The following is a 22,254-nucleotide window of genomic DNA, read 5'->3' as shown; positions in this document are numbered from 1 at the left end:
GGTGTGAGAGAAATATGTGTGTGAAGTGCAGAGAGGAGGTTGGAGGGGCAATCAAGAGCTAATTTGTGTGTGTGTGATGGGGGTACAGGGAGAGAGAAGCAGAGGTAAGGTGTGGAACAATACATAACTAGGTAATGAGATGCAAAATCTGAGTTGTATAAAGCACCGCTAGCCTACAGTAACTAACCACACAATTACAATAAACCCGTTACTGATACTATTATTACTGTTGGTATGAACTTGTTATTATCTCTGTAAGCTGCTCAACTGCTGTAATACGTATTAGTACCAGTGACTTAATGTATAATTAAAGTTCTAAAACTATTGAGCAACATTGATATTGTATAATGTGATTAGATAGCTGTCTGTCGTGTTGTGTTTGTTCCAACAGTAGGAGGATGAAAGTCATGTCAGGTTCTGGCATTACCACTGTGTGTGTGTGTGTGTGTGTGTGTGTGTGTGTGTGTGTGTGTGTTCCTGTCCTCCCTTCCTCCCCTTTCATCTCCCCTGCCACCATCCCTCCATCTCTCTCTCCTCTCCTCTCTGCTCTTATCAACGACCTCTGACTGAAAATCTCACACACTTAAGGGCTTGTAAACAGTGATGTGTGTCCGTACGTGCTTTGGCCCATGCATTTATATGTGGGTGTTCTGATCTGGTTCATCTTATCAGAGATGCTCTGTCAGGTCTGATAAGGACTGGGGTCCCCCAGAGTGTTTTGGCCCCATTGCCCTGACATGGCCCTCAGGCTACACAAACACACACCACCCCTGGTACTACTGATAATAACTGCAGTTAGTCCTATTGATATCATTTCTTAGGGCGGGTGACTCAGTGCCCCTCTGTAGAACTTATACTAGAACCAGGACAACTAGTCCCTGCTCCTTCTCACTACAATACTTCATTATCATTAATAATGTCTAATTCATTTGCATCCATTAGATTAGAACGTGGCCGTGCCGGGGCTCTCCTTGAAGACTGCCAAGCTGTTGCCTGAGTTTTTCCAATCATAAATATACCTAATAAAAGGCTAATGTGACACGGAGACACATATTTTGCTAACACTTTATCGCAGCAATTAGGGTGGCAAGCCCCACAGCTCTGCCAAGTGCCAGCCACCCAACATCTGTTCCTTTTACCATGCTGCTGCCGAGCCGAAGCCGAGCCGGGGCCAACGGTTCAAACCTAATCTGTCCCTCAGAAAGGCTCCCCTCTGCTGGGGGACCTGATATCAGCTAGCAGCCCAGCGATGAGGCGATGTGTTTATTCATTCAACTTTGTAAAAGAGGAGGTCTGGAATGACGGTCAACGCTAGTCACCTTGACCCCTCTCCGCTCCCTGAGGTAAAATTGAATCACGAATTAGGTGTAGTTGTTCCTCGTCCTGCCATGCACTGAGGTAGGGGTGGAAAAGTTTAGCATATCTTTAGCATATTCACCTTAATAATGGGAAACGTCTTTACTTGGCTGTGCTCTTGCAAAAAAAGATGTCAGTTTTGAAACTGCAGTAAAACTGCAGTAACTGCAGTCGACTGTGGTATTTTGAACGCAGTAATTGCAGAATATACTCCAAATCAAATCAAATCAAATTGTTTTTGACACATGCAGAGAATATAACAGGTGTAGACATTACAGTGAGATGCTTCCTTACAAGCCCTTAACCAACAACGCAGTTCAAGAAATAGAGTTAAGAAAATATTTACTAAATAAACTAAAGTAGAAAATAAAAAGTAACACAATAAAATGACATAACAATAACGAGGCTATATACAGGGGGTACCGGTACCGAGTCAATGTGCGAAAAGGTGTTGTCGTGCCTTCTTCACAACTGTCTTGGTGTGTTTGGACCATGATAGTTTGTTGGTGATGTGGACACCAAGGAACTTGAAACTCTCGACACGCTCCACTACAGTCCTGTTGATGTTAATGGGGGCCTGTTTGGCCCTCCTTTTCCTGTATTCCACAATCATCTCCTTTGTCTTGCCCACGTTGAGGGAGAGGTTGTTGTCCTGGCACCACACTGCCTGGTCTCTGACCTCCTCCCTATAGGCTGTCTCATCGTTGTCGGTGATCAGGCCTACCACTGTTGTGTCATCAGCAAACTTAATGATGGTGTTGTAGTCGTGCTTGGCCAAACAGTCGTGGTTGAACAGGGAGTACAGAAGGGGACTAAGCACACACCCCTGAGGGAACCCCATGTTGAGGATCAGCGTAGCAGATGTGTTGTTGCCTACCCTTACCACCTGGGGGCGGCCCGTCAGGAAGTCCAGGATCCAGTTGCAGAGGGAGGTGTTTAGTCCCAGGGTCCTTAGCTTAGTGATGAGCTTTGTGGGCACTTTGGTGTTGAACGCTGAGCTGTAGTCAATTAACAGCATTCTGACATAGGTGTTCCTTTTGTCCAGGTGGGAAAGGGCAGTGTGGAGTGCGATTGAGATTGCGTCATCTGTGGATCTGTTGGGGCGGTATACGAATTGGAGTGGGTCTAGGGTTTCTGGGATGATGGTGTTGATGTGAGCCATGACCAGCCTTTCAAAGCACTTCATGGCTACTGACGCGAGTGCTACGGGGCGGTAGTCATTTAGGCAGGTTACCTTCGCATTCTTGGGCAAAGGGACTATGGTGGTCTGCTTGAAACATGTGGGTATTACAGACTCAGTCAGGGAGAGGTTGAAAATGTCAGTGAAGAAACTTGCCAGTTGGTCCTGTAACTGCAGTTACACTGCAAATTAACTGTAGTAAATAGTATTTTAGACTGCATTCTGGTGTATATTAGGGTATACATTAGGTTTATTTTTCCTACCACAGTGATGGATTTTTCGTTTGGGTTTTTTGTGGTGGCAAGGCAACCTCACCCATCGAGACCGTTACCTCTCCTCATCACACGCCATTTGCTTTGCCGCCATTTTATGATTATTCTCCCACGCAGCACACTTCTATGCCTCTCTGCATTGTAGGAGCCCATTTATTTCTGATAAGTTATTGTTCAGGTAATACTAAGGGGAAGTCTTACACAGCCTACTGTTTAGCTCTCTCTCTCTCTCTCGCTCTCTCTCTCTCTCTCTCTCTCTCTCTCTCTCTCTCTCTCTCTCTCTCTCTCTCTCTCTCTCTCTCTCTCTCTCTCTCTCTATCTCTCTATCTCTCTTCTCTCTCCTTCTTGCTCTCTCTCTCTCATTATCTTTCTCTCTCTCCTTCTCTCTCTCTCTCCTCTGTCGCTCTCTACTTCTCTCTCTCTCTCTCTCTCTCTCTCTCTCTCTCTTCTCTCTCTCCTTCTCTCTATCTCACTCTAAATATATTTCTCTCTCTCCTATCTCATTCTCTCTCCTTCTCTCTCACTCTCTCTCTCACTCTCTCTCAATCTCTCCACTGTGGACAAATTGTAATTTCAACACTGCCGCTGTAGAAGGAGATGAGATTATGTTCGACCGGGATGAAAGTGAAGAGAAAGGGAAAATAAAGTTGCTCTTATCACAACTGGCCAGCAGCGATGCGCACACAAAGCTCTGGCGGAAACCAATTTAGTCCTTCCTGTTAGTTTAAATGATATCGGCGCAATTAGCCGTCACAGGTCAGAGTTTACAGCTCGTGCTAAGTGATTTCCTCAAATCCCCAGTAAAACCACGCTTCTAAAGCATTCGCCTCGCAAACTCCAAAACAGACTCTGCTTTGTCCGACCTGCTCATAAATGTCAGATGACTTTTTGCTCTTTTGTTTTGGTCTGCCTCATTGTGTAGCTTTGTAAATGGATTTGCTGTTCCCTCGTTGTCTCTCAAATGAACCAGGGTGACTTTGAGAGGTAGTGTTTCTGTTTTTTTAATCAAGTTTTTAGTTTTAAAATGTTTGATTGTTTGTACGGTCTGGAGTGACAATGCGTGATGGGAGTGAGCGGCAGACTGTGGGCGGGTTGGTTTGTCCTTGGCATCTTCAGGAGAGTGATTAGTTGTTGAATGAGTGAGTTTGTTAGCCCTGTTCCAGAGAGGGTGACTTTGTGGGTGACTCCGCTGTGTATTCTTATTGTTGTTGTTATTGGTATTGTTGTTTCTCTCCCTGTCAAAAATTAAACTGGAACCTTCCCGGGAATTGGAATGATAAGAGGTATTCTTTACAGTGCTCAACTAGAGGGAGAAGTCAAATCCTCAGTGCTGCTGAGTCTGATTATATGAGCCCACAGCACATGCTGTTTAAATGGATGTCTCCTCAAATGAGTCTGAATAAGACTTCCTGGGGTTTTGTTGAGAAACTGTATTCAGACCCCACACTGCATATCTCCACCACAGTATAACACTCTCTCACATACAGAAACCATCACACCCTCACCTCCCTCCTCTCCTTCTCTCTCTCTCTCTCTCCAGGGGAGATCTGTGCATTTAAGATCCATGGTCTCGAGGCTCCGTTCGAGGCGGTGGTGCTGAACGGGACGTCTGGTGAGGGCCAGCTGAGGGCCAGGGGCCTGGTGGACTGTGAGCTGCAGAAGGAGTACACCTTTATCATCCAGGCCCACGACTGTGGAGCAGGACCCGGGGGCACTGGGGGGAAGAAGTCACACAAGTGAGTTTATGAGGCAGGATGTATTTTTGTCTGTTTCTCTTTATAGAGCATATGGATACAATACCATGCTCCCTGCAACACTGCACTCTGAAGCCAAACCTACTGTAATCAAATAACGTTTGATTACTGTAAGTAACAGAAGTGCATGTCATTCTGGCTGCAAGAGGTCTTAGGGACATCCGACTTTCTCCCTGACCCCCTTCACCTCAATGTCTGATCCTGGCTGGCCCCAGGTTCATCCCTGTAGTGTTTCACAGTGTAACCATGTTCGCGGTTTTCCAGCCAAATTGGGCTACTTTCAAAACTATGTAGCGGGTGAAAATGTATTCTCTTAAAAAATACAGATATAGTTCACTGTGACCTGCTGCTGCTGACTATCAGGCAGTGAGGAGGCTGTTACTGAGTGAGTGAGTGAGTGAGTGAGTGAGTGAGTGAGTGAGTGAGTGAGTGAGTGAGTGAGTGAGTGAGTGAGTGAGTGAGTGAGTGAGTGAGTGAGTGAGTGAGTGAGTGAGTGAGTGAGTGAGTGAGTGAGTGAGTGAGTGAGTGAGTGAGTGACTGAGTGACTGAGACAATTTGTGCCACTTGTGTAGCCTACCTGGAGCTGGCAAACAGATGTAATAAATAACCTATAACCCAGTGTGTTGTTGTAGCCTTGTGTTATTATGCAATTATTAATGGCCCTGTTTAGTTAATTAAATGCAAAGTTATTTGTGATCATGGTCACAGCTCTATCGCAAATGTATAATTCTCCACATGTAATGTCAGTTTCATTGTGGACTTCTCCCTGAAATGAGATGTTGGCCTATAAGGGGCTATAGGCTGCCTGCATCAAGCTCAGCAAACCATGGCAAAGTTGAATGGCAATTAGAAACCCATATTTTAGTCAGTAGCCTATGCCTATTCAAATAACAAGTCAATCTAGCAAATAGGCCATTTATAACGGTTTGTAGTCTTAACATCTGACACATAATAACGGCACAATTGCAGGAAAATAGCCTAACATTCGTTTTTTGAAGTTCGTCCAAGTGTTTCTTGCTCAAAGATTTCGAGATCCTCTGTCCAACTTTCATCGCTCAAACTCTGCTGTTGGATTTATCTATAGTTATGCACATCCGCAAACAATTATAAACTTGGTGGTTTGAGCCCTGAATGCTGACTGGTTGAAAGCCATGGAATATCAGATGTGTACCACGGGAATGACAAAAACTTACTTTTTACTGTTCTAATTATGTTGGTAACCAGTTTATAATAGCAATAAGGCACCTCGGGGGTTTGTGGTATATGGCCAATATACCACGGCTAAGGGCTGTATCCTAAGATCAGCCCTTAGCCGTGGTATATTGTCATGAGTGTCAGTGTAATGCAGTGGATCGAAGTAAGGCGCAGGACACAGAACTCGAAGAAACGTACTTTACTGAAATGAGTAAAGAAATACAACTCAGAAATACCTCCACACAGGGAGGAACTAACCCGCTCACCAACGACACACGAAACGAAAAACAACCACGCACAAAACACATTGGGAGCCACTGGGTTAAATTGGGAAGGAGTGATCACATAATGGGCAACAGGTGTGTGACCTAGACATCAGGTGCAACATAGACACAGAGAACATAGATCGGCAGTAGCTAGTATTCCGGTGACGACGAACGCCGAAGCCTGCCCGAAAAAGGAGGAGGGGCAGCCTCGGCAGAATCCGTGACATATATTGGCCATATACCACACCTCCTCGGGCCTTAATGCTTAATCATAGCAGTCAAAACAAGTTAAATCAACATCCATTGATGGAAAATGATCTGGAGAGTTTAATAAGGGCGATTTATATTTTCTCTTGCAACATATTCTTAAACTCACAATAATTATTATTTTGATGGAAAACCACATTTTGCTTCTTAGCCTACATCGTTAAAAATGGCGGCTATATTCCTTCTTAATTCGCTCTATAACGTAATGGAAAAAGGGTTTATTGAATAAATGTGGCAACTCCTCTCTTGCTGCGCACATTTTTTTGGGGCCTAGTTTTCAGGCCTTGTGGGCGGGTTTTCAAAGGTCATTGGGCAATACATTTTAGCTAGACCTAGAAACCCTGGTGTTTCAGCAGTGTAGGATGAAAACAGCCAGTAAACTATTTTAACGTGGTGCACTGATGAAAACGATTCACCACACTATGAGCTAAGGCTTCCTCTGAAAACGCTTTCTCCACAGTCTCTTATGACTGTGTCATTTCCACTCTGTTTGTGTCTCTCCTCACTCTCTCGCTGCTCACACCTTTCACCTTCCTCAGTGGGAGCTCACACAGAAAACTAGCATCTCCTACACACACACACACACACACACACACACACACACACACACACACACACACACACACACACACACACACACACACACACACACACACACACACACAAACACACACACACACACACACACACACACAAACACACACACACACACACACACACACACCAGGCCTGGAATTATAGCAGCAGGTGTGTGCAGGGGCGCAACTTTCACTGGGGACAGGGGGGACATGCCGTCCGTCCGTCCGTCCGTCCCCCCCCCCCCCCCCCCCCCACATTCTGAAATTGCATTTTTGTCCCCTCCAGTTTTATAATTGGAATGTGATACAAAATAGGACCATGCGGTTGCCTCCCCCCCACTTCTAAAACCAAAGTTGTGTCCCTGGGTGTGTGTATCAGTAGGTAAATGTTGTCCTGGGATGTATTTTTCAGGTTATCCCTGCATCCCTGGTTGTGGGACGTATGAAGTAACACAACTAAATGTAAACATACATTCTATGACACAGGTTCTGTGTGAGCATTCAGGGATGACAGTCTTAGCTTCAATAGCCTGTACTTCGCTGGCGTTCCTTCTCTTGTCTGTTTCCCGGAGGGCGAATCTGGCGTTTTTAGGGACAAGCGGAGAGGAGAGCGTCAGTCAGAGTGGCTCTCAGATTTAGAGTAGGTGAAAAAATCCCTGCCTACGGCTCAGCCCAAATTACACATGACATGTCAGCTTCGCAGAAGGAGAGCAGTCAAGAACATTACCCAGTAAAGAGAACAGGCCACGGGATCCGAGTTGACACAGGGACCATCGCTTAAACTCTCTTCATCCCTCTCTCTCTCTCTCTCTCTCTCTCTCCCTCTCTTCTGATATAGCCATCCTCTGCCTCCCTTTCTTTAGTATTTTTAGCTGATTCTGCTTTTTCTCTCATTGTCTTGAGCTGTGTTCGAATACCCATACTAACATACCGTATACTACATACTTAATGAGTATATACTATATACTATTAGTTCATTTTAGTACACTGTAAACGAACGGTATCCTTCAGTTGAGCGTACTAGCGCTACACCTGTTTAACGGAAGTTGATGCTGTTGCTATGCAACCTCTTGCTAGCTTGTTAGCAAAACAAATGACTAGCTAGACATCTTATGACTTCTGGTGTAAATTCAATCTGGAGTGCCAGAGTGCGCTCTGCTCATTTGTAAATTCAGAGCGTTGTCAGATTGTCCATTCGTAAATTCAGAGCGTTTTGCTCTCGGAGCGTTCAGAGCGCACACTGGAGGAGTAGGGTTGATCCGAGTGTTCTGACCTCACAACGGCAGCTAAGCACCCAAGCTAACTTGCTAATGTTGGCTAGTTACTTCCAGACACAAATGAGCGAACACCTCACTCTGACCATTTTACTCGCCCTAGCAGAGCTGGTTAGGCTGTTTTCATGTTATCCAGAGCTTTGGTGACTGTAACTGTGCTGCTGGTAACAATTTAATTATGTTTTTTTGCCGACGTTTACTGACACTGGCCTTATTCAACGTGTGTTGAGCGTTCGTAAATTAATCAGTTATTCTGCGCTCTACCCTCTGGCACACTCTAAGTAGATAGCAGAACGAATTTACGAACGTACCTGAGTTAACAATGTCCATTGAGAACGCACAACGACTATACCACTTAGCTAAGCTAAGACTGACGTGAATAATCAAGTCAAGTCAATAAACATTGAGTAGTTAGTTAGATAGCATATAGTTAATATACTGGCAAGTTTGATGTATTAGTAGCCAACTAACGTTAGCTAGCTAGCTAACAAACTGCTGTAATGATATGCTATGCGGTTTGTAAGGATAGCGTAGCTAACAAATTGTCAGCCAACATAATGTGTAACGTAACTTATTTGAAAAGTCATTATTTTATTATTATTTTATTACATTGCTCAAAATGTTCTTAACATTTGTCATAATTAGTGAAAGCAATGAATTTGTATGCGCTCTCGTTGGACGTTGGCTGCATATTTTCTGGCATTTTCTTAAAATCTGAAAATGTTGTGAAGCCACGCCCATTTTCTGAAGAATTGCATTATGGGCCCTAAAAGCATGGAAATAGTGTCCACTGCTTGTATACTTCGTATTTTGGCAAATGTAGTACGACATCCGGGAACCTTTCGCATACTAACTATATCCATAGTCTGTTTGATTGAGTGTGTGGACAAGTGTCTTTTATACAGGTAACGAGTTCAAACAGGTGCAGTTAATATAGGTAATGAGTGGAGAACAGGAGGGCTTCTTAAAGAAAAACTAACAGGTCTGTGAGAGCCGGAATTCTTACTGGTTGGTAGGTGATCAAATACTTATGTCATGCAATAAAATGCAAATTAATTACTTAAAAATCATACAATGTGATTTTCTGAATTTTTGTTTTAGATTCCATCTCTCACAGTTGAAGTGTACCTATGATAAAAATTACAGACCTCTACATGCTTTGTAAGTAGGAAAACCTGCAAAATCGGCAGTGTATCAAATACTTGTTCTCCCCACTGTATGTAACTGAAATCACTATGGAAACAAGTATGGCTTATCACCGTTGACTACCAGTGAGTCACATTGACAGATTGTCCCACCGAACAATAACTCTGACTCAGAGCACTTTATTCTGAAAATCAATTTTAAACCTTTATTCTCCATTTTAACCGTGATGAAATGTTTTCATTATACTGCTTTTTAAAATCCCAATGAAATAATTATGTGAATGCATGATTAGTTCTGAGTCACAGCACCACCACATTCATGCCAAATGTGTGTACCCAGACACAAATGTAAGTATTTCTAAGTAGATGTCATAATTAATTTCTACTCCTCTCACTTCCTGTGTGAAAGTGTCACATGCTTTAACTTCCCCATCTCTCCCCATCAGCAGTGAGTGATAGATTTATTACATGGGTTAAGTGCTGGAGGGCTGTTGGAGGAGGTTTAATACAAGTGTGTCTGGGTTAAGTGACCCGGTCAGCGACGGTAGTAGAAGCTCATCTAGGATGTTAACCCCTGACCTCCTGGTTGTCTAGACTCCAGAGTGACTCTCAGGGCTAATCTAGAAACTCATTCTAAAGCCGCCATGTTTCTGCCCGTGCTGTGGTCGTCGTGAGGTGGTTATTAAACTTGTCACTTGTGATTCTGAAAAGGCCGTGTGTTCCTCATCTCCCTGCCCCGGAGATTTTGGAACGACTAATTATCTCAACGGATGGCAGCACCTTCCCGCGGCTGAGAGGATCGACACACACACACACACACACAGGAACACTCACTCACACACACACACACAGGAACACTCACTCACACACACACACACAGGAACACTCACTCACACACACACACACACAGGAACACTCACTCACACACACACACACACACACAGGAACACTCACACACACACACACAGGAACACTCACTCACACACACACACACAGGAACACTCACTCACACACACACACACAGGAACACTCACTCACACACACACACACACACACACAGGAACACTCACTCACACACACACACACACACACACACAGGAACATTCACTCACACACACACACACAGGAACACTCACTCACACACACACACACAGGAACACTCACTCACACACACACACACAGGAACACTCACTCTCACACACACACACACAGGAACACTCACTCACACACACACACACAGGAACACTCACACACACACACACAGGAACACTCACTCACACACACACACACAGGAACACTCACTCACACACACACACACACACACACAGGAACACTCACTCACACACACACACACAGGAACACTCACTCACACACACACACACAGGAACACTCACTCACACACACACACACAGGAACACTCACTCACACACACACACACACCTGCGCGCACACACACACACAGACAGACAAATACTGTATATACACACTAGCACACATACATACCGACACATACACACACACACACGTACATACACATACCGACACACACAGACTCTCACACAAGCGAATGTGAGCAAAGAGCTGTCACTCATTAGCATAAACTGTCATGATGCATTGTGATATACAGTGCCTTCAGAAAGTATTCATACCCCTTGATTTATTCCACATTTTCTTGTTACAGCCTGAATTCAAAACAGATTACATTTGTTTTTCTCACCCATCTACACACAATACCCCATAATGACAAAGTGAAAACATGTTGAGAAAGTTATGCAAATTTATAGAAAATGAAATACCTACATTTCCATTTACTTACAGTTTTTTACAATCACTTTGGCACTAATTTCAGAACCTTGACGTCTTTTTTCAAAACTCTAGACACAAAACTCAAAACGGTCATCACTTGTAACACAGGCTGTCCAATGTTCAAAACATTGCATTGTGCATTCATACCTTTAAAGAAATCTTGCACTTGCACAATCATTGGTTCAAAAAACAAATGTATTGTGAAATACCAATGAAACGTTAATTTAGATCACCCACACACAAGCAACCGATAGTTTCACTGTGTCATTGTTCGTACAATCATTAAATATTGTAGTACAAAATAGGTCCATAGTACATTATGGTACTACATGTAAATACATCCCTGTAAAAGTACTGCAGTAGTAGAGAGAATACTACAGACACAGTGGAATCATTGAACAAAATCTGAAATATATTGATGAAAAACAATACAGTACTGTAAAACATCAAATGCAGTGTTCCTCAACTTGCTTGCTTGTACTGTAAAAAGCAAAACATAGGAGTGATTACTGTACTTCTACATTTTCATCAGAAAGGAATGTATGGGGGTAAATACAGGGTGGTAAATTGTGCATGGGCCTGAAACCATGCTTGCACCATATGAGCATGGTGGAACCTGACATTATCCCACACAATGACATAGGTCATGCCATCAGCTCTACAGACCTGATCGAGCTCATCAAGGAAGGTTACAAGGAGAGCTGCATTATATGATCCAATACGAGGTCTGCGTCCCACCACACCATCTTCTGACATAGCCGCACACATGGTAATGTTGGCCCCACGTTGTCCAGGTACTTGGATGGTTGCCCGCTGGCCAATTAAATTCCGACCTCTCCTCCTTGTCTTGGCCAGGTTAAAGCCTGCCTCATCCAAATATATGAATTTGTGATGGTTGTCATCAGCATCCAGCTCCATCACCCTCTAAAAATACATTTTGGAAAGAGATTTACTGATTACTGTACAATGTAGAATTATTAGGGAATTTTATAACAACAGCCATCTTGAAACTGAACATACCTGAACATACTCAGTCATAATTTGCTTCACTCTGTCTGCATTTCTTTCAAAAGGCACACAGTATAGTTGTTTTAAAGACACCTGGTGCCTTTTCAGCATGCGTGCAATAGTCAGCAAACTTATGGATTCCACATTGTTAAACATGTCTTCATTGTCCAAGATATGCTGGCGAATTTCTGTAAGGCGAATATCATTTCTGGCCCGAACCAAATCAACCACAGCCTGCTCTTGTTGGTCAGTCAGAATTTTGCCTCTGCCTCCCCTATTTGGCCTAGTCTCAATTCTACAGGGAACATTACAGTAAGACGACACTTGGTCACATCACCTACTCTGTGATAAACATTGGTATGCAGTCATTTGACAATTGAGAGTAGCATAATGTTTAGTGCATGCTGACGACTTACCGGTTCTCATTGAGGAAAGTTCTGATTATTGAGGCCACGGTTGACCTTCTGAGGTTTGGTTGTATCATTGTAGCCGCCTCAGTCATTGTCATGCCATGATTTATGACATGGTCTACAACTATTGCTCAGATTTCATTGGACACTCTTTGCTGTTGCTGCCGCTGTCTTGGTCCGTGGCCTTGTCCTCTACCACGTTCCCCCACACCTCTCAAACGAGGCCCACGACCACCTCTCAGAAGGGGTGCTTGTCCCCTGCCATTCCTTTTACCAACACGTCTTCCTCGTCTTCCTCCCATCACTGCTTGACCTCTATTGTGACCTGGATCACCTGCCGGCTCCATGTTACAGTATGTATCACTATGTTGTTGCAAGTGGATCCCAATAAATTCTTTATATACTCGTTCCACAATGTGAACTCAATCATCAGTAACGAGTTGGCAGAATTGGACAAGCAATTACAAGGGCCTGCATCCATACAGTGCAGTACAGTCAATACTGTAAATAGTGTGAAGAGGTGGTACATGGGACCATAGAAACGGTGTCTGATAAAGAATGATGATGAAATATTACATCCATAGATAATGTAGTCTAATTGGTTCGTGCTCCATGCTAATTGGTGACAATGAATCTCGTTATCTTGAAACTTTCATGATCTAAACATGGAATATTGTTTGTCTGTTTCCATACAACTATGCATTAAGAGTAATGCAACAGTTACTTATCATTTTGAGCAGTTGTATCAATTGATAGCTGGATAATTGTAATGAAATGAATAGACACTCATCTGAAATGTAATGTGTGAATTGCCTTTTGAAATAGTAGTACTTTGATGTTAAGTTGTGTCATATTGAACAGGTGATTTTCGTTAAATTAACAAATTATCTTAGTTTTATGTGTATTGTATCCAAGCAATTGAAAAAAGTGTTAAGAGTTTTGAAAAATTTGCATTTTGATCATTGGTTGTGAGTTTTGTGTCTAGAGTTTTGAAAAATGACGTCAAGGTTCTGAAATTAGTGCCAAAGTGATTGTAAAAAACTGTAAGTATTCACACCCCTGAGTCAATACTTTGTAGAAGCACCTTTGGCAGCGATTACAGTTGTGAGTCTTTCTGGGTAAGTCTCTAAGAGCTTTCTACACCTGGATTGTGCAGCATTTTCCCATTATTATTTTCTAAATTCTTTAGGCTCTGTCAAATTGGTTGTTGATCATTGCTATACAATCATTTTCAGGTCTTACCATAGATTTTCAAGTATATTTAAGTAAAAACTGTAACTCTGCCACTCAAGAACATTCACTGTTTTCTTGGTAAGCAACTCCAGTGTAGATTTGGCCTTGTGTTTTAGGTTATTGTCCTGCTGAAAGGTGAATTCATCTCCCAGTGTCTGGTGGAAAGCAGACTGAACCAGGTTTTCCTCTAGGATTTTGCCTGTGCTTAGCTCCATTCCGTTTCTTTTTTTTCTTCTGAAAAACTCCCCAGTCCTTAACGATTACAAGCATACCCATAACATGATTCAGCCACCACTATGCTTGAAAATATGAAGAGTGGTGCCCCAAACATAATACTTTGTATTCAGGACAAAACATATTTTTTGTTGCAATATTACTTTTGTGCCTTGTTAGAAACAGGATGCATGTTTTGGAATATTTGTATTCTGCACAGGCTTCCTTCTTTTCACTCTGTCATTTAGGTTAGTATTGTGGAGTAACTACAATGTTGTTGATCAACCCTCAGTTTTCTCCTATCACAGCCTCTGTAACTGTTTTAATTTCACCATTGGCCTCATGGGGAAATCCCTGAGCGGTTTCCTTCCTCTGGCAACTGAGTTGGGACGCCTGTATCTTTGCAGTGACTCGGTGTATTGATACGCCATCCAAAGTGTAATTCATAATTTCACCATGCTCAAAGAGATATTCAATGTCTGCTTTTTTTTACCAATAGGTGCCCTTCTTTGCGAGGCATTGGAAAACCTCCCTGGTCTTTGAATCTGTGATTGAAATTCACTGCTCGACTGAGGGACCTTACAGATAATTGTACTCTATGTGTGGGGTACAGAGATGAGGTAGTCATTCAAAAACAGGGTGATAAAATTAAGATCCTACACCTATAGTATCTGGCAGATGCACTACCCCAGGGGTCAGCTGAGGGAGAGAGGAAATATCAGGCCTAAGAAAGACTAGGATTACCCTGTCGTATACAGACACACCTCCCTTCGGATTGGAATGAATTGGTCTCCATATTGTCATATAGCCTACAAGATCCCCTTGGGTTCTGTCTTTATTCGATAATACAGACTCTTGGTGTTGTGAGATTTTCTGCACCCCTTGGTCATTTGAATCCAGTGTTGTGTTTTTTTTAGGTTGGTTCTTGCCTATGTTGGATCCTTTTCATCAGCTTTGTGTTGTGTTGTGTTGTGTTGTGTTGTGTTGTGTTGTACCCAGTGAGCAGGGGGATGGCTTGAGGCTGGAGCTGGTCTGGCACCGTGCCCGCTGCACGCACACACACATACAAGTATACATACACACACACACACACACACAAGCGTACACACTCTCTCTCTCTCTCTCTCTCTCTCTCTCTCTCTCTCTCTCTCTCTCTCTCTCCTCTCTCTCTCTCTCTCTCTCTCTCTCTCTCTCTCTCTCTCTCTCTCTCTCTCTCTCTCTCTCTCTCTCTCTCTCTCTCTCTAATAACCCTCACTGGCACTGGAGAGGGACAGGAAGCCAGGCATCTGTTTTCAGCCAGATGTGTACCTGGGCCACTCCCCCTCCACCCCACCCTTATCCCATCAGACATCCCTCCCTCCCTCCATCCAGTTGGTGGGGGGGGGGGGTCTGGGGGAGGAGGGGGTGATGTTTATGAGAGAGACACATTAATATGACAGGTCAAGCTGCAGAGGGATTTACTGCTTACCACTGGTGCTGATGCTACATTCAGTACAGTCTGGCTGTGGCACTGTTACTGCTGGGGCTAGCACTTAGCATTACCCTGTCTGGCAGTGGCACTGTTACTGCTGGGGCTAGCACTTAGCATTACCCTGTCTGGCAGTGGCACTGTTACTGCTGGGGCTAGCACTTAGCATTACCCTGTCTGGCAGTGGCACTGTTACTGCTGGGGCTAGCACTTAGCATTACCGTTAGCACAGTTGATGCCTGATTTATAATGGTTGTTGTGTGTGTTTGTGTGTTCTGTCCATGTTTGGGCAGCAGGTAGCTTAGTGGTTAAGAGCATTGTGTCAGTAACCGAAAGGTCGCTGGTTCTAATCACTGAGCCGACTAGGTGAAAAATCTGTTGATGTGCTCTTGAGCAAGGCACTTAACCCTAATTGCTCCTGTAAGTCGCTCTGGATAAGAGCATCTGCTAAATGACTAAAAAATGTTTTTTAAAAAATGTTTGGGGGGGTGTAGACTTGCAAGTGTTTGTGTGTGTTCAAATGGAAAGAAACAACGTTCCATTGGCTATGCGGCAGAGAGAGATAAGATGGTGTGAAAATGCATTATGGAGGCATCCAGTCTCCTGCTGTCTCCTGTTGTTGTCCATGTGGAATCACTGGCCCAGCAGATGTCTGACAGGGCTTTGGATTTGACTCTAAGAGGATAAGTCCATTGTTATCATGATTGGCATTATCTTAATCCGAAACAATGTACCAGGTCTGTTGTGCTTTTCTCACACAGCTCACTGGGGTATTGTTGTCATTGTCTGTTTGTTTCTCAAGCACTGCAAACTTCATTTTTGTGACCTCAATCCATCACCCTCTTGTCAATCAATAAATCAGTCAATTGATTATGCAATCAGTTGCCTTATTCTACATGACCAGAGGAAGAGTATTGATTAACACATTGTGGGTAAATATGTTTTCAATTCAATATAAATCTAATGTGATAAGTACTTTACTAAATTATGAATGGGGTGACTCTGATATGGTACAATAATAATAAACAATGAATAAAACTGATGAGTAGAAGCAGATTACCTTGGTACCATTGGGTTAACTAGCCAGAGGGTTATTCATTAGTAGAAGCAGATTACCTTGGTATCATTGGGTTAACTAGCCAGAGGGTTATTCATTAGTAGAAGCAGATTACCATGGTATCATTGGGTTAACTAGCCAGAGGGTTATTCATTAGTAGAAGCAGATTACCATGGTATCATTGGGTTAACTAGCCAGAGGGTGTCACGCCCTGGCTCTGGGGACTCTAATATGTTGAGCCAGGGTGTGTAAAGTATATGTGTTTTGTTCTAGGTTTCACATTCTAGTATTGTTTGTCTATGTTGGCCAGTGTGGTTCTCAATCAGAGGTAACGTGATTCAGCTGTTGCTTGTTGTCTCTGATTGAGAACCATACTTTAGCAGCCTGTTTCCCCACAGAGTTTGTGGGATCTTGTTTCTAGTCTGTTGTGTTAGACCGTGAACTGTCACGTTATCGTTTTGTTGTTTTTTGATCGTGTCTCTAATAAAGAGTATGTTTGCCTGCAACGCTGCGCCTTGGTCCTCATCTCTGTTAGACGATCGTGACAGAGGGTTATTCATTAGTAGAAGCAGATTACCATGGTATCATTGGGTTAACTAGCCAGAGGGTTATCCATTAGTAGGCAGTAGATTACCATGGTATCATTGGGTTAACTAGCCAGAGGGTTATTCATTAGTAGGCAGTAGATTACCATGGTATCATTGGGTTAACTAGCCAGAGGGTTATTCATTAGTAGAAGCAGATTACCATGGTATCATTGGGTTAACTAGCCAGAGGGTTATCCATTAGTAGGCAGTAGATTACCATGGTATCATTGGGTTAACTAGCCAGAGGGTTATTCGTTAGTAGGCAGTAGATTACCATGGTATCATTGGGTTAACTAGCCAGAGGGTTATTCATCCGAAGGCATTAGAGTAAATCTTGTCAAAGGAATTCTGGCACAATCCCTCACCTTAACCACAACAATATATAAAAGAAACCTCAACCAACCGTCTCTTACTGCTTCCATATGTTTTATTCCAACACCAGCACACATGATTGAACTAACCAATGGTCTTGATGATCAACTGAATTAGATGTGCTGAGGGTGGAGTTTCTGCGGTGAAGGGAACCCCAATACCTTGTTGGGAAAACCTGCACCTTGTTGGGAAACCCTGCATGGCATCCCTTGCATTACTCGTATCCACTCTAACCAGAGCTTTTATAAAAACGTTATCCTGCCTTGACCTTTGGCTTCTTTCTCCCCTGTCAACTCTGTCTCCCCCTGTTGTCCACAGGGCGGTGGTACACATCCAGGTGAATGATGTGAATGAGTTCTCTCCAGTGTTCCGGGAGGCCCAGTACCACGCAGCGGTGACAGAGGGGAAAATATATGACAGCATCCTGCAGGTGGAGGCTACAGACCAAGACTGTTCTCCACAGTACAGCCAGATCTGTAACTACCAGATCACCACCACCAACACACCCTTTTGCTATCGACCGCAATGGTTAGTAAACGCAATGGACTGCATCATGACAAACACACACATGGGCAAGTGCACCACACACACACACACACACACACACACACACACAAGCGTGCGTACACAAACACACACATAAAAATAAACACATTGACAGATGTCCCTTCCTGAGGTACAGCATGCTCTCTGTTGGCCACAGATATCAGGGACAAGTTCGCCCACTGATTCAAGACTCAAGACCTTCACTCTCCACAAACCAGATCACAAACCCACACATATTTACTGCCTACTGTCATGTCTTCTAGTGATCCTCGCTCTTTCCTGCTCTTAATCCAAAATGGAGTGAAGGTGGCTTTCAAAGGCTCCAGTCGCACTGCTTTCCATAGTCTTCTCAGTGTCTGGGTTGCGACTGGGCTCTTGGTATCCTCGTTTAGAGTCAAATGCAGATTGAGTGGTGCATGGGGCCTGGCCAGATTGTTCTGTGTGTCTGAGAGGATCACTCTGTTATTACCCACAGAGAGAAAACCTGAGTGGCTTGCTAGAACAGTTCAGAGAGAGAGAGAGAGAAAGAGAGGGTTAGGGTTAGAGAGAGAGCAAGAGCGAGAGAGAGAGAGAGAGAGAGAGAGAGAGACAGGGAGAGAGGGACAGAGAGAGAGAGGGAGATAGAGAGGGAGATAGAGAGGGAGATTGAGAGAGAGAGGGATATTTAAATTGAGAGAGAGACTGAGGGAGAGAGAGACTGAGAGAGAGAGAGACTGAAAGAGAGAGAGAGACTGAGAGAGATGGAGAATGAGAGAGACTGAAAAAGAGAGAGACTGAGAGAGACAGAGAGAGAGAGAGAGACTGAGAGAGAGAGACAGAGAGAGATGGAGATAGAGACGGAGAGAGAGAAATTGAAAGAGAGAGAGAGAGAGAGAGAGAGACAGAGAGAGAGAGAGAGAGAGAGAGAGAGAGAGAGAGAGAGAGAGAGAGAGAGAGAGAGAGAGAGAGAGAGAGAGAGAGAAGAGGGGGTATTAGGACAGAACAAGAGACGGATAGAAAAGAGAAAAACTAAACAAGAGAGAAACAATGGACTGAAGGAAAAGACGAGGATAGAGAGGAAGGGGACGAGGACAGAGAGGAGGAGGATAGAGAGAAGACGAGGACAGAGAGGGGGAGGATAGAGAGAGAAGACGAGGACAGAGAGGAGTAGGATAGAGAGAGAAGACGAGGACAGAGAGGAGGAGGATAGAGAGAGAAGACGAGGACAGAGTGGAGGAGGATAGAGAGAGAAGACGAGGACAGAGAGGAGGAGGATAGAGAGACAAGACGAGGACAGAGAGGGGGAGGATAGAGAGAGAAGACGAGGACAGAGTGGAGGAGGATAGAGAGAGAAGACGAGGACAGAGAGGAGGAGGATAGAGAGACAAGACGAGGACAGAGAGGGGGAGGATAGAGAGAGAAGACGAGGACAGAGAGGAGGAGGATAGAGAGACGAGGAAAGAGAGGAGGAGGATAGAGAGAGAAGACGAGGACAGAGAGGAGGAGGATAGAGAGACAAGATGAGGACAGAGAGGAGGAGGATAGAGAGACAAGACGAGGACAGAGAGGAGGAGGATAGAGAGAGAAGATGAGGACAGAGAGGAGCAGGATAGAGAGAAGATGAGGACAGAGAGGAGGGGGATAGAGAGACAAGACGAGGACAGAGAGGAGGGGGATAGAGAGAGAAGACGAGGACAGAGAGGAGGATGATAGAGAGACAAAACGAGGACAGAGAGGAGGAGGATAGAGAGAGAAGAAGAGGACAGAGAGAAGGAGGATAGAGAGAGAAGGTGAGGACAGAGAGGAGGAGGATAGAGAGAAGACGAGGACAGAGAGGAGGGGATAGAGAGACAAGACGAGGATAGAGAGGAGGGGGATAGAGAGAGAAGACGAGGACAGAGAGGAAGAGGATAGAGAGAAGACGAGGACAGAGAGGAGGGGATAGAGAGACAAGACGAGGATAGAGAGGAGGGGGATAGAGAGAGAAGACGAGGACAGAGAGGAAGAGGATAGAGAGAGAAGACGAGGACAGAAAGGAGGATGATAGAGAGACAAGATGAGGATAGAGAGGGGGAGGATAGAGAGAGAAGACAAGGACAGAGCGGATGAGGATAGAGAGAGAAGACGAGGACAGATAGGGGGAGGATAGAGAGAGAAGACGAGGACAGAGAGGAGGAGGATAGAGAGACAAGACGAGGACAGAGAGGAGGAGGATAGAGAGATAAGACGTGGACAGAGAGGAGGAGGATAGAGAGACAAGACGAGAAAAAGAAGGGGAGGATAGAGAGAGAAGACGATGAAAGAGAGGAGGAGGATAGATAGACAAGACGAGGACAGAGAGGAGGAAGATAGAGAGAGAAGACGAGGACAGACAGGGGAGGATAGAGAGAGAAGACGAGGACAGAGAGGAGGAGGATAGAGAGAGAAGACGAGGACAGAGAGGAGGAGGATAGAGAGACAAAACGAAGACAGAGAGGTGGAGGATAGAGAGAGAAGACGAGGACAGAGAAGGGAGGATAGAGAGAGAAAACGGAGGACAGAGAGGGGGAGGATAGAGAGAAGACGAGGACAGAGAGGAGGGGGATAGAGAGACAAGACGAGGACAGAGAGGAGAAGGATAGAGAGACAAAACGAGGACAGAGAGGAGGAGGATAGAGAGAGAAGATGAGGACAGAGAAGGGGAGGATAGAGAGAGGAGACGAGGACAGAGAGGGGGAGGATAGAGAGAAGACAAGGACAGAGAGGAGGAGGATAGAGAGAGAAGACACGGACAGAGAGGAGGAGGATAGAGAGAGAAGACAAGGACAGATGGGGGAGGATAGAGAGAGAAGACAAGGACAGATGGGGAGGATAGAGAGAGTAGACGAGGAAAGAGAGGAGGAGGATAGAGAGAGAAGACAAGGACAGATGGGGGGAGGATAGAGAGAGTAGATGAGGAAAGAGAGGAGCAGGATAGAGAGACAAGACGAGGACAGAGAGGAAGAGGATAGAGAGAGAAGACGAGGACAGAGAGGAGGAGGATAGAGAGACAAGACGAGGACTGAGAGGTGGAGGATAGAGAGAGAAGACGAGGACAGAGAGAAGGAGGATAGAGAGACGAGGACAGAGAGGAGGAGGATAGAGAGAAGACAAGAACAGAGAGGAGGAGGATAGAGAGAGAAGACGAGGACAGAGAGGGGTAGGATAGAGAGAAGACGAGGACATAGAGGAGGAGGATAGAGAGACAAAACGAGGACAGAGAGGAGGAGGATAGAGAGAGAAGATGAGGACAGAGAGGAGGATGATAGAGAGAGAAGACAAGGACAGATGGGGGAGGGATAGAGAGAGTAGACGAGAAAAGAGAGGAGGAGGATAGAGAGACAAGACGAGGACAGAGAGGAAGAGAATAGAGAGAGAAGACAAGGACAGAGAGGAGGAGGATAGAGAGACAAGACGAGGACTGAGAGGTGGAGGATAGAGAGAGAAGACGAGGACAGAGAGGAGGAGGATAGAGAGAGAAGACGAGGACAGAGAGGAGGAGGATAGAGAGAAGACGAGGACAGAGAGGAGGAGGATAGAGAGAGAAGACGAGGACAGAGATGAGGAGGATAGAGAGACGAGGACAGAGAGGAGGAGGATAGAGAGAGAAGACGAGGACAGAGAGGAGGAGGATAGAGAGACAAGATGAGGACAGATGGGGGAGGATAGAGAGAGAAGACGAGGACAGAGAGGAGGAGGATAGAGAGAGAAGACGAGGACAGAGAGGAGGAGGATAGAGAGAGAAGACGAGGACAGAGAGGAGGAGTATAGAGAGACAAGACGAGGACAGAGAGGAGGAGGATAGAGAGAGAGTCTGTTGTCTGTCATTGGGAAACGCAGGGGGTTAACATTTCATTTATTAGCTTTGACCAGTTGTCAGCCGACGCAGAGCGTTTTGGCTGCTGACACGTGTAAGTTGATGTTATAATTGAAGGCATGGGAATAGGCATATCTGTCAGGTGAAAGCACTCTGCACTATTATGTGTGAGTGAGTGTGTGTGTGTCTCACAGATGAGTCGCACACAGTGAAGTCAACTTGTTAACAGTTCACTGTAAAGTTAGTTTTTTCCTATTTTTCATACATTCACTATCATTTGTATTCTTGCTAAACTAGCGTCTCCATCTCTCCATCACAGCTCTTATCCCTACAAACAGTATCTCTCCACCTGCACGTTATGTTGATGTGTTCTGCAGCCTCATCCCATTTCACTGTGTCGCCTCATCTGTCAGACACACACACGCACCCTTTTTGATTCAGCCCTGTTCTTATC

The 22,254-nt window shown here is 44.6% G+C and overlaps 1 pseudogene across 1 annotated transcript in view; it reads left to right on the top strand.

Moving 5' to 3' along the window:
* Positions 1–22,254, top strand: part of LOC311106211 (calsyntenin-2-like) — a 141,542-nt pseudogene that overhangs the window by 34,094 nt on the left and 85,194 nt on the right. The window contains exons 2-3 of the transcript in view: positions 4,349–4,544; positions 17,759–17,968. The product of the transcript in view is annotated as a calsyntenin-2-like (transcript). The remainder of the gene's footprint in view (positions 1–4,348; positions 4,545–17,758; positions 17,969–22,254) is intronic.

This window comes from Coregonus lavaretus, assembly GCF_964263955.1.
Source record: "Coregonus lavaretus genome assembly, chromosome: 30".
Taxonomy (NCBI): Eukaryota; Metazoa; Chordata; class Actinopteri; order Salmoniformes; family Salmonidae; genus Coregonus; species Coregonus lavaretus.
Note: the sequence above shows the minus strand (reverse complement) of the source record. Positions and strands in the feature narration are given on the sequence as shown.